This window comes from Indicator indicator, chromosome 25, assembly GCF_027791375.1.
Source record: "Indicator indicator isolate 239-I01 chromosome 25, UM_Iind_1.1, whole genome shotgun sequence".
Taxonomy (NCBI): domain Eukaryota; kingdom Metazoa; phylum Chordata; class Aves; order Piciformes; family Indicatoridae; genus Indicator; species Indicator indicator.
In genome coordinates, this window is record NC_072034.1 from 16,606,954 (window position 1) to 16,619,330 (window position 12,377).

The following is a 12,377-nucleotide window of genomic DNA, read 5'->3' on the forward strand; positions in this document are numbered from 1 at the left end:
TAAGGAGGCACACGGCTGGGCACAGCTCAGCACCAGCACAGCCACACAAGGGCTGGGGCCAGGGCCAGGCTGAAAGGGGCTGCTGGGGCAGGGGGGACAAGGGGGAAGGCTCCAGCTGAGCTTCCCCACAGCTCCTCAGCACAGCCCAGCAGCCTGCTGTGCTGGGACACATCCTGAGCAGGAGGTGAACATCCCAGAGGGCTTTGGCTTGTGGCACAAGAGAGCAGCAGCTGATGGAACACAGGTCAGAGACCTCTCCAGGGCACAGCTGAGCTCTCCCCCTCCTTGTGCAACTCCTGCCTGCAGCAGGCACTTGCTGCCTCACAGCCCTCCAGGCGGGCCTGGGCATGCTGCCAGCCTTGGCACAGCTGCAGCTGGGGGGCTTCCAGTAGGCTCCATCCCACTCACCTCAGCATTCCATCTTCTGCTGCAAACTGAGGTTCTTCAGCTGTGGGAGAGCCCTCCTCAGCCAGCCCTTCCTGCTCTGAGGTGGGACCAGGGGCTGGCAGCACCACTGGGTGCTGGGTGACAGCAAAATGATCTCCTTTTCCTCCTGCAACACAGCTTGCCCTTGGTTCAGAGAGGGCTAAGGGCCTCTCTCTTGTCATGCCCAGTTCACAGTCTGGAGCTTGCCCTTGGCTTGGAGAGGGCTAAGAGCCTCTCTCTTGTGCCCAGTGCACAGTCTGGAGCTTACCCTTGGCTTGCAGAGAGCTTGGAGGCCTCTCTCCTGTGTGCTCCTTCACTTTGCTGCAGACTCTTCTGGGGTTCAGTTCCCTTGGAGCTTTTCCCCTTTCTGCCCTGGTTCAGATGCAAGGCCTGGGTGAAGTTGTTGGTCTGCTAGAGCAGGTTCTTCAGCTGCTACTCAGGCAGCACTTGGCACTTGTCTCTTTGTGGTAAGCAGCCCCTCAGCTGCTACTCCAGCAGCTTTTGGCTCTGCTTGCTGTCTGGGTGAGCACAAGGGAAGCTGCCTGACTTCTTGGCTGGTTTAAGTCCTGTTCCAAGACAATTAATGCCCTTTGGTAGCCAGCACCCTGATCACTGGACCTATGGAATGGGGCATATCCACACATGGCCAGGGGCACACACAGTTCCTAGCTGTGTCACACAGTTAATCACACCTGGCCCATGTTTATCTGGACCCCAGGAGGTGTCCAGGTTTGCACATTCAGGGTTGCTTAGCCATTGTCTGGGCTAGGGCATGTTTGGGGGTTTGACCCTTCAGGACAAACCAGCAGACATCAAGTGAAGGCTTCAAGCCCTTATCTCCTGAGCACCAGTGACAGGACTGCATCATCCTGCCTCCCAGTTCTCTTTCTGGTTGCAACATAGGCCAAGAGGCAATGGATGGAAACTCCAGCACAGGAGGAACTTCTTCACTGGGAAAGTCACAGAGCACTGAATACAGAACCACAGAATAATCCATGAGGTTGGAAGAGACCTCCAAGATCATCCAGTCCAACCAATCACCCAACCCTAACTGATCAACCAGACCATGACACTAAGTGCGTCATTCAGGCTCTTCTTAAACACCTCCAGGGAGGATGACTCCTACCCCTCCCTGGGCAGCACATCCCAAGGGCAATCTCTCTAGGAAGAACTTCTTGCTAAGACCAAGCCTAAACTTCCCCCTGCACAGCTTGAGACTGTGTCCTCTTGTTCTGGTGCTGCTTGCCTGGGAGCAGAGCCCAACCCCCACCTGGCTACAACCTCCCTGCAGGTAGTTGTAGAGAGCAATGAGGTCTGCCCTGAGCCTCCTCTTCTCCAGGCTGAACACCCCCAGCTCCCTCAGCCTCTCCTCACAGGGCTGTGCCCCAGACCCCTCCCCAGCCTTGTGCCCCAGACCCCTCCCCAGCCTTCTTGCCCTTCTCTGGACACCTTCCAGCAACTCAACATCTTTCTTGAACTGAGGGGCCCAGAACTGGACACAGCACTCAAGGAGAAACTTCTGCACTGGGAGGGTGCCAGAGCCCTGGAGCAGGCTGCCCAGAGAGGTTGTGGAGTCTCCTTCTCTGGAGCCTTTGCAGCCCTGTCTGGATGTGTTCCTGTGTGCCCTGTACTGCATTCTCTGGTCCTGCTCTAGCAGGGGGTTGGACTGCAAGATGTCTGGAGGTCCCTTCCAACCCCTAACATCCTGGGATCCTGTGAACAGACAACTGAAGCCTATCCCCAAGCCTGGCCACTATGGGTGGCTGCAGGCAAGCTTCATAAAGCCACCCACAGCAAGTCCCCTTTGAGGTGCAGCACCTCACACCTCCTTATCAGTCAGGTTACTGACTGTGCTCTGCCTCCTTCTGAGGTGCCTTGGGCACTTCTCTGCCCTCCCTGTCTCCTCCCTCTTGGCCTCAGCACTGAGGAGCCAGGAAAATGACAGCCTCCTGAGCTGTGCAATTAGGGTCTGGCCCAAACGCTGATGTGCTAATTAACAAGAGAACGAAGTTGCAAAAGCAAAGAGAGAAGTGCTTGGCTCTGGATGCTTCAGCTGGAGTCAGCCCAGCCTCCTGCAGGCAAGATGAGTGAGGCTATGGCTAAAGCAGCAGGACGCTGGGCAGAGGGCAGGGGAAAGGGGGGAGGGAGGAGGAGGCACAGCTCCTTCCCCAGCTCTGGCAGCTGCTTTCCTCTCAGAAAGCACAGGAGCAGGAGGATCCCAAAGAGATTTTATTGCCTGAGCTGCTGCACCCAGCATGCAGATAGAATTCTAGAGTGGGTTGGGTGACAGCAATTGCATGAGGCTCAACAAGGCCAAGGGCTGGGTCCTGAACTTGGATCACAACAACCCCAGGAAGGCTCCAGGCTGGGGGCAGAGTGGCTGGAAAGTGCCCAGCAGGGAAAGGCCTGGGGGTGCTGGGTGGCAGCAGCTGGAGAGGAGCCAGGGGGTGGCCAGGGGGGCAAGAAGGGCAGCAGCAGCCTGGGCTGGAGCAGCAATGGTGTGGGCAGCAGGAGCAGGGCAGGGATTGTCCCCCTGGGCTCAGCACTGGGGAGGCCACAGCTTGAGTGCTGGCTTCAGTTTTGGGGCCCTGAGTGCAAGAAGGACCTTGAGGAGCTGGAGCAGGGCCAGAGAAGGGCAAGAAAGGTGGGGAAGGGTGTGGAGAAGAGGGCTGGGGAGGAGCAGCTGAGGGAGCTGGGGGTGTTTGGTGTGGAGAAGAGGAGGCTGAGCTCAGGGAGACCTCATTGCTCTCTGCAGCTCCTGAGAGGAGGCTGCAGCCAGGTGGGGCTTGGGCTCTGCTCCCTAGGAACAAGTGACAGGAGGAGAGGAAATGGCCTCAAAGATGCTCAGGGGGTTGGAGCAGCTCTGCTATGGGGACAGGCTGAGGGAGCTCAGGTGTTCAGAAGGCTGCAGGCAGAGCTCAGAGCAGCCTCCCAGTAGCTGAAGGGGCTCCAAGAAGGCTGCAGAGGGACTGTTGCCAAAGGCCTGCAGGGACAGCCCCAGGGGCAATGGTTTGAAATGAGAGCAGAGCAGATTGAGCTTGGATGTGAGGAACAAGTTCTGCCCCAGGAGGCTGCTGCAACACTGCAAGAGGTTGCCCAGGGAGGTGGTTGAGGCTCCATGGCTGGAGATCTTCCAGGTGAGGCTGGAGAGGGCTGTGGGCAACCTGATCTAGTGGAGGATGTCCCTGCTGAGTGCAGGGGGTTGGCCTGGATGAGCTTTGGAGCTCCCTTCCAGCCCAGACCATTCTATGATTCTATGTAACCAGCTCAGCTGTTTGCTCTGAGTGGCACCACCTCTGAGCTCTATGAACTTCATGGCAGCAGGAGAAAGAACAACCCCAACCCATTACATTGGTAGGGTTTATGTTCTGATCCTTTCCCAAACAGGCCAGCCCCCAAAAGCATTTCTATTTAGCTGGACATTTTTCCCTTCAAATCTCCCCAAAAAACGTCGTCCCAATCACTGAGTCAGTCAGAGAGTCAAGAGAATCACAGAGTCACAGAACATTAGAGGTTGGAAAGGACGTCCAGAGATCACCCAGTCCAATCCCCTGTTAGAGCAGGGTCACCCAAGGCAGTCCTCACAGGAATGCATCCAGATGTGTCTGGAAAGTCTCCAGAGCAGGAGACTCTCTGGCAGCCTGCTCCAGACCTCAAGCACCCACACACACCAAAGAAGTTTCCTCCTGTTGAGCTGCAACCTTCCCTGCTCCAGTTGATGTCCATTGGTGCTTGGCTTATTGCTGAGCACCACCCAGCAGAGCCTGGCCCCCTCACCTTGCCCCCCAGCCCTCAGCTCTTGAGAGACATTGAGCAGATCCCTCTCAGCCTTCTCCTCTCCACACTAACCACCCCCAGGGCTCTCAGGCTCTCTTTCCAGGGTAGGTGCTCAAGTCCCCAAATCACCCTCATAGCTCTCCCTTGGCCTCTCTCCAGCAGATCCCTGTCTGTCTTGAATTGGGGAGCCCAAAACTGGACATAATATTCCAGGTGTGGTCCCAGCAGGGCAGAGCAGAGGGGGAGCAGAACCTCCCTAGCCCTGCTGGCCACACTTTTTATGGTGCCTGTATATTCCATGTGGAACCATGAACCTCCAGCCATTGCTTTCAGATAAGCACCACTTTGGAACACACATTCCTGCTTTCCAGGAAATCCTAGAATTATTCTGCAGAGTTCCAGAGATGGATCTGGCATGCAGCACGAGAGCCCAGCCTTCAGCTCTGCAGCTGGGAACAAGCTGAGCTGGGCTGGCTGGGAGGCTGAGAGCATTCTCAGCTGGCTGCCCCTGCTTGATGTACTGGGAGGCACTCAGCTCCCTGCTTCCCAGGCCATGTAATTCCTTAACAAGTTCTTTCTTCAGCTCTAACAGCCTGTAAAATATCCTGAGCTAACTCTTTTCAGCTTCTCAAGTCAAGCTTTAAGCACAGCCAGATGAAGACACCCTTCTTGCTCTGCAGGCAGAGGCACTACAAATCATAGGATCACAGAATTGTCAGGGCTGGAAGGGAGCTCAAGGCTCAGCCAGTCCCAACCCCCTGCCATGGGCAGGGACACCTCACACCACAGCAGGTTGCTCACAGCCACATCCAGCCTGGCTGCAAAAACCTCCAGGGATGAGGCTTCCACCACCTCCCTGGACAACCTCTGCCAGGCTCTCACCACCCTCCTGCCCAACAACTTCTTCCTCACATCCAATCTCAAGCTCCCCACTTCTACTTTTGCTCCATTCCCCCCCACTCCTATCCCTCCCTCACCCCCTCCAAAGTCACTCCCCAGCTTTCTTGGAGCCCCTTCAGATGCTGCAAGGCCACCAGAAGGTCTCCTGGGAGCCTTCTCCTCTCCAGCCTGCACAACCCCAACTCTCTCAGGCTGTCCTCAGAGCAGAGCAGCTCCAGCCCTCTGCTCATCCTCAGGGCCCTTCTCTGGACACCTTCCAGCCCCTCCAGATCCTTCCTGTTACAGAGGCTCCAGAACTGGACACAGTGCTCCAGGTGAGGTCTACAAAGAAAGTGACTCAAAGAAAGCTGGGGGGAAGTGTTTCATGGGGAAACAGCTTCCTGCACTGAAATGCACTGTGAGCCAGGGACATGGTGTGTGAGCCTGAGCTGGTGGGCAGGTGGGAAGGAAGGAGCTGTAACAGCCTTCTCCTTTCTCCTAGATCCTTCTCTCCCTGAACTCCCAGGGAACACTCCCTGCACAATCCGAAGCAGGGTCACTCTCACCTCTGTTACCTGAGAGACTGCACTGGGTCAGATTTTCATAGAATCACAGAATGGGTTGGGATGGAAGGGACCTCAAGGATCATCCAGCTCCATCCCCTGCCATGTGCAGGGACACCTCCCAGCAGCACAGCTTGCTCAGGGCCTCATCCAGCCTGGCCTTCGACACCTCCAGGCAGGAAGCAGCCACAGCCTCCCTGGGCAACCTGTGCCAGTCTCTCCCCACCCTCACTTGAAACAATTTCTTCCTCATCTCCACTCTCACTCTCCCCTCTCCCAGCTCAAAGCCATTGTCCCTCAGCCTGGCACTCCCAGCCCTTGTCCAAAGTCCCTCCCCAGCTCTCCTGGAGCCCCTTCAGGTCCTGGAAGGCTGCTCTGAGTTCTCCCTGGAGCCTTCTCTTCTCCAGGCTGAACAGCTCCGACTCTCTCAGCCTGGCTCCACAGCAGAGGGTCTCCAGCCTCTGATCATCTTTGTGGCTTCCTCTGGAGCCTCTCCAGCAGCTCCAGGTCCTTCTTGTACTGGGGGCTCCAGAACTGGAACTGGGTGATGGCATCTGAGGGAGCTGGGTGATGGTATTTGGGGGAGCTGAGTGATGGCATCTGGGGGAGCTGGGTGATGGCACCTGGGGGAGCTGGGTGATGGCACCTGGGGGAGCTGGGTGATGGTATTTCTCAGGAACTGTTCTTCCTGCCTCTGCTTCCATTTGAAGCACAGCTTTTTTACGTGCCAAGACAAAAGGAGGTTAAGTTTGAGTGCATGGCACTGAACCAGAAAAGGGAAACATGATTATGAGAACAGCAAACCAAAGAGGCTGATTTTCACTGGGAAACTGCCCTGGGACAGATGTCTAGCATGGGATCCAGCAGCACTCCCACGCACATCTTGTCTGTTCTTAAACTGCCGTGAAAAAAACACTTTGCACAGAAACCTCTCTGCTGAAAAGAGTCAGAGCGCAGCTCCAGCAAGAAGAATCACAGAATCAACCAGGTTGGAAAAGACCTCACAGATCATCAAGCCCAACCTATTACCTAACACCCAACCCCTCCTGACACCTACCCCATGGCTCCAAGGGCCACAGCCAAGCTTGGTTTGGACACCTCCAGGGATGGGGACTCCACCACCTCCCTGGGCAGCACATCCCATGGCCAATTACTCTTGCTGGGAAGAACTTTCTCCTCACCTCCAGCCCAAACCTTCCCTGCACAGCTTGAGACTGTGTCCTCTTGTTCTGGTGCTGCTTGCCTGGGAGAAGAGACCAACCCCCACCTGGCTACAACCTCCCTGCAGGTAGTTGTAGAGAGCAATGAGGTCTGCCCTGAGCCTCCTCTTCTCCAGGCTGAACACCCCCAGCTCCCTCAGCCTCTCCTCACAGGGCTGTGCCCCAGACCCCTCCCCAGCCTTGTGCCCCAGACCCCTCCCCAGCCGTCTTGCCCTTCTCTAGACACCTTCCAGCATCTGAACCTCTCTCTTGAACTGAGGAGCCCAGAACTGGACACAGCACAACAACCACCCTTCAAAGGCTCCTCAAGAGCCGCCCCCAACCACCCCCCATCAAAGACCACCCCTCAGAGACTCCTCAAGAGCCGCCCCCAACCACTCCCATCAAAGACCACCCCTCAGAGACTCCTCAAGAGCCAGCCCCAACCACCCCCCATCAAACACCACCCCTCAGAGGCTCCTCAAGAGCCGCCCCCAACCACTCCCATCAAAGACCACTCCTCGGAGGCTCCTCAAGAGCCGCCCCCAACCACTCCCACCAAAGACCACCCCTCAGAGGCGCCTAGAGCGCGGCCCCGCCCCCGCGCCCTGCGCATGCGCCTCCGTCTCCGCCACCGCTCTGCCCGGCGCGGGCGCGCCCGCTCCCTCCTGCCCGGCCTGCGCCGGACCCCAGCGCTTCGCGGCGGTGGGAGCAGCAGCAGCAGCAGCGGCGCAGGTGAGCGGGGCGGGCACCGGGAGGGAGCCGGGTCTTCTCTTCCCCGGCTGAAAGACCGCCGCTGACGCCACCGCAGCGGGAGGGCTGCACGCCCTTACCCCGGAGCCTTTTCGCCCCCGCCGCCCCCCGCCCTGTATAGCACCGCTCCTCGGTCGGGGCCCGCCGCCGCCATGGCGCCTTGGCGCTGCCTCCCTTCATCTGCCCCCAGGTGCGGGGGAAGCGGAGTGGCCTGCGCCGGCGCGGCCGGGCTGAGCTTGTCCTGTCTGCAGCGTAGCGCCGCTCTGCCTGCCCCTGGAAGGCCCTCATAGAGCTGTCAGGGCTGGAAGGGAGCTCAAGGCTCAGCCAGTCCCAACCCCCTGCCATGGGCAGGGACACCTCACACCACAGCAGGTTGCTCACAGCCACATCCAGCCTGGCTGCAAAAATCTCCAGGGATGAGGCTTCCACCACCTCCCTGGGCAACCTCTGCCAGGCTCTCACCACCCTCCTGCCCAACAACTTCTTCCTCACATCCAATCTCAAGCTCCCCACTTCTACTTTTGCTCCATTCCCCCCACTCCTATCCCTCCCTCACCCCCTCCAAAGTCCCTCCCCAGCTTTCTTGGAGCCCCCTTCAGATGCTGGAAGGCCACCAGAAGGTCTCCTGGGAGCCTTCTCCTCTGCAGCCTGCACAACCCCAACTCTCTCAGGCTGTCCTCAGAGCAGAGCAGCTCCAGCCCTCTGCTCATCCTCAGGGCCCTTCTCTGGACACCTTCCAGCCCCTCCAGATCCTTCCTGCAACAGAGGCTCCAGACCTGGCCCCAGAGCTGCAGGTGGGGTCTGAGCAGAGTGGATCAGAGGGGGAGAATCCCCTCCCTGGCCCAGTTCTATTTGTGTTCCATTCCACCTCCCCCGAGTCCTATGACTCCCTAGAAAGTCCCTCCCCAGCTCTCCGCCCACAGCCCACCGGAGGTAGCACAGTCTCGGCCCCGGGGGATGGGACGAGCCCGGCAGCCTTTCGTTGGGAGCGGTTATCGCCACGGCCGGCTTCAGAGAGCCGAACTGAGCCTGGGATTGGTGTGAATGAAGCCACAGCGGTTGCGGATCACCCCCCGTGAGAGCGGGCAAGGGCTGGCACGCAGCCGGGGCTGGCCTCTGACGGCCAGCAGGGCAGGTCCTGCGGAGCCCGGGCTGCACAGGGCTCTTGATGGCCCAACGACTCGAGCAGGGAGGCAATCCCACGCACATAAACCGAGCTGGCAGCCCCACACCTTCCGAGATGCTGCATGGAACAGGCTGCCCAGAGAGGTCATGGAGTCTCCTTTTCTGGAGGCTTTCCAAACCCACCTGGATGCATTCCTCTGAGGACTACCCTGAGTGATCTTGCTTGGCAGGGGGGTTGGACTGGGGTGATCTCTGGAGGTCCCTTCCAATCTCTAACATTCTGTGATTCTATGACCACAGCCTGAGAAATAAGCTGGCTGTTGGCAGAAAGCAGAGGTACTTCCCTCACCCCAAACAAAGCTGGAAGTGGGGAGAGTGAGATTGGATATTAGGAAGAAGTTCTTGCCCAGGAGGGTGGTGAGAGCCTAGCAGAGGTTGCCCAGGGAGGTGGTGGAAGCCTCATGCCTGGAGGTTTTTGCAGCCAGGCTGGATGCGGCTTGCTGTTGGCAGAAAGCAGAGGCATTTCCTTTATCCCAAACTTAATATTCCTTGTGTTCAAAACTGCTGCTGGGAAGAGCATCAGGAGCTCCCAGCCTCTCCTTCCTTCTCAAATAAATTGAGTATGTCAGATGCTTTCAAGGGGGCCTCCAGGAATGCTGCAGAGGGACTGCTGGCAAAGGCATGGAAATGAAAGCACAGGGGGTGATGGCTTTAGACTGGAGGGAGATGATTTCAGATGACACAGGAGGAAGCAATTCTTCCCCATGAGGGTCCTGAGGCAATGGAAAAGGTTGCAAATAAAACTCTTGGAGGGTCCAAGCCTGGATGTGTTGAAAGCCAAGATGGATGGCACCTCGATCAAGGTATTCTAGTAGGAGGCAGGGGGTTGGAACTAAATGAGTTTAGAATCCTTTCCAATCCAAACCTTTCAGTGATTCTGTGCTGCAGCTCCACCAGCTCTTTCTATTGCCTGCTTGAGTTTCCTTCCTGCTTTGATAGGTTCCACTTTCCTATCTCTGCCCAAGCTGATTGCTTACTGGCCCTGGAGCTGTTATTTAATAAGGGCTGTGGAGGTGGTTGGCAGACCAGCTAGGACCTCCTACTCCATAAGTTGTGTTTCCTCCTTTGCATGGTTGCTCCTGTCTGCTTTGCAGTAGCGGAAGTTACAAAACTCAGAGGCATCTGACTTTCTCTGCCTGTTGCAAAGGATTCTGGAAGTAGAATCCAGAAAAGATTCCCATGTGGTGTTAGACCCATGTCAGATCTGCCATGTACAGCTTCCAGTGGTTGTAATGGTGCTGAGGCCACCTTCTTTAAGCAGCTGCTTCTGCCCAGAGAGGTGGTTGGGGCCCCATCCCTGGAGGTATTCAAGGGGAGAGCTCAAGAGGGTTCTGGGCAACCTGATATAGATGAGAAGCTGAGCAGGAGCCAGCAGGGAGCACTTGCAGCCCAGAGAGCCAAGCAGAGCCTGGGCTGCAGCAAGAGAAGTGTGGCCAGCAGGGCCAGGGAGGGGATTCTCCCCCTCTGCTCCACTCTGCTCAGACCCCACCTGCAGCTCTGGGGCCAGGTCTGGAGCCTCTGTTGGAACTGGCTGAGCCTTGAGGTCCCTTCCAACCGTGACAGTTCTGTGATTCTGTGCCCCTGCTGACTGCAGGGAGGGTTGGATTGGAAGACCTTTGGAAGTCTTGCAGGGCAGCATAGTGCCATGGCAGGCACTGTCTTGGTCCTCCCTGAGCAGGCTTTGCCAGATTTTGTAATGATATTAGGAAAAATTCCTTCCCCAAAAGGGTTGTCAGGCCCTGGAACAAAGTTCGCAGGGCAATGAAGGAGTCGTCATTCCTGGAGGTATTTAGAAGCTGTGTAAATGTGGTGTTGAGGGAGGTGGTTTAGTGGTGGCCTGGGCAGTGCTGGGTGAACAGTGAGTCCATGAGAATGATTTCCTGCCTCATGAATTAAAGCCACAGAATCATTCAGGTTGGAAAAGACCTTTAAGATCATGGAGTCCAGCTGTAACCCAACTACCATGGCCACTACATGCTTCATGAACACCTCCAGAGATGGGGACTCCACCACTTCCCTGGGTAGCCTGTGCCAATTCCTGACCACTCTGGCCACAAAGAAATTTTTCCTCATCTCCAACTTAACCCACCCCTGGCACAGTTTCAGGTCATTGCCTCTCCTATCACCTGAGACTAGGCAGCAGAGCCCAAGCCCCATCTGGCTGAAGCCTTCTCTCAGGAGCTGCAGAGAACAATGAGGTCTCCCTGAGCTCAGCCTCCTCTTCTCCACACTGCACAGCCCCAGCTCCCTCAGCTGCTCCTGGTAAGATGCCCTCCAAACCCCTCACCAGCCTTCTTTTATCTTGCACTGCCTCTGATTTCAGAGAGGTGTTGAAGGAGCTCTCAGTCAGAAGGGAGGAGGTGTTGCTTTGTTTGAGCTGTTGGACTTGTGTGATGTGAGGCTGCAGCCTGAGGGAAGCTTGATTCTAGATGAGAGATTATGATGATGGTTGGCAGCTAAGGCAGAGAGCCCTTTAGGGGGTGGCACTGGTGGGTGTATGGAAATCTGTGTTTGGGCTCTGGGCTGCTCTGGTGGGCACCATGCCTTAGAATCCCAGCCTGGGCTGGGCTGGAAGGGAGCTCCAAAGCTCATCCAGGCCAACCCCCTGCACTCAGCAGGGACATCCTCCACTAGATCAGGTTGCCCACAGCCCTCTCCAGCCTCACCTGGAAGATCTCCAGCCACGGAGCCTCAACAACCTCCCTGGGCAACCTCTTGCAGTGTTGCAGCAGCCTCCTGGTGCAGAACTTGTTCCTCACATCCAAGCTCAATCTGCTCTGCTCTCATTTCAAACCATTGCCCCTGGGGCTGTCCCTGCAGGCCTTTGGCAACAGTCCCTCTGCAGCCTCCTTGGAGCCCCTTCAGGGCATTTGGCCTTTCTGGTGTTTGATGGAAACTGGCATTAAACCCCAGCAGAACTTTGCTGAGCATAATCATACAGTGCATGTAAGGAAGCAGGGAAGAAGTTGTTTCAAAGCAGGATTAAGGGACTGTCAGGCAGAATTATTTCCAAAATGAGCTTTTATCTAGCTGTGCTTTTTTTATGCTCTGCAAAACACTTTTTCTGTCCTTTCTCTGCTGCATGCTTCCAACTGAGATCTGCCCTCCTTCACTGCATGTGTACCTACAACACTCATGGGGTGTTGGTTATAGAAGCAGATGAGAGTTGGTGCCAGCTGTGCCCATTGCACTGTTTTCTGTGTGCTAAGTAACATCAAACAATAATCCAGGCCAAGCCTTGCTACCAAGGACCTTGGAAATACTGAAAGGATCTAGAGATGGATGAGCTCAATATGAGCTGCCAGTGAGCACTTGCAGCCCAGAGAGCCAAGCAGAGCCTGGGCTGCAGCAAGAGAAGTGTGGCCAGCAGGGCCAGGGAGGGGATTCTCCCCCTCTGCTCCACTCTGCTCAGACCCCACCTGCAGCTCTGGGGCCAGGTCTGGAGCCTCTGTTGCAGGAAGGCTCTGGAGGGGCTGGAAGGTGTCCAGAGAAGGGCCCTGAGGATGAGCAGAGGGCTGGAGCTGCTCTGCTCTGAGGACAGCCTGAGAGAGTTGGGGTTGTGCAGGCTGGAGAGGAGAAGGCTCCCAGGAGACCT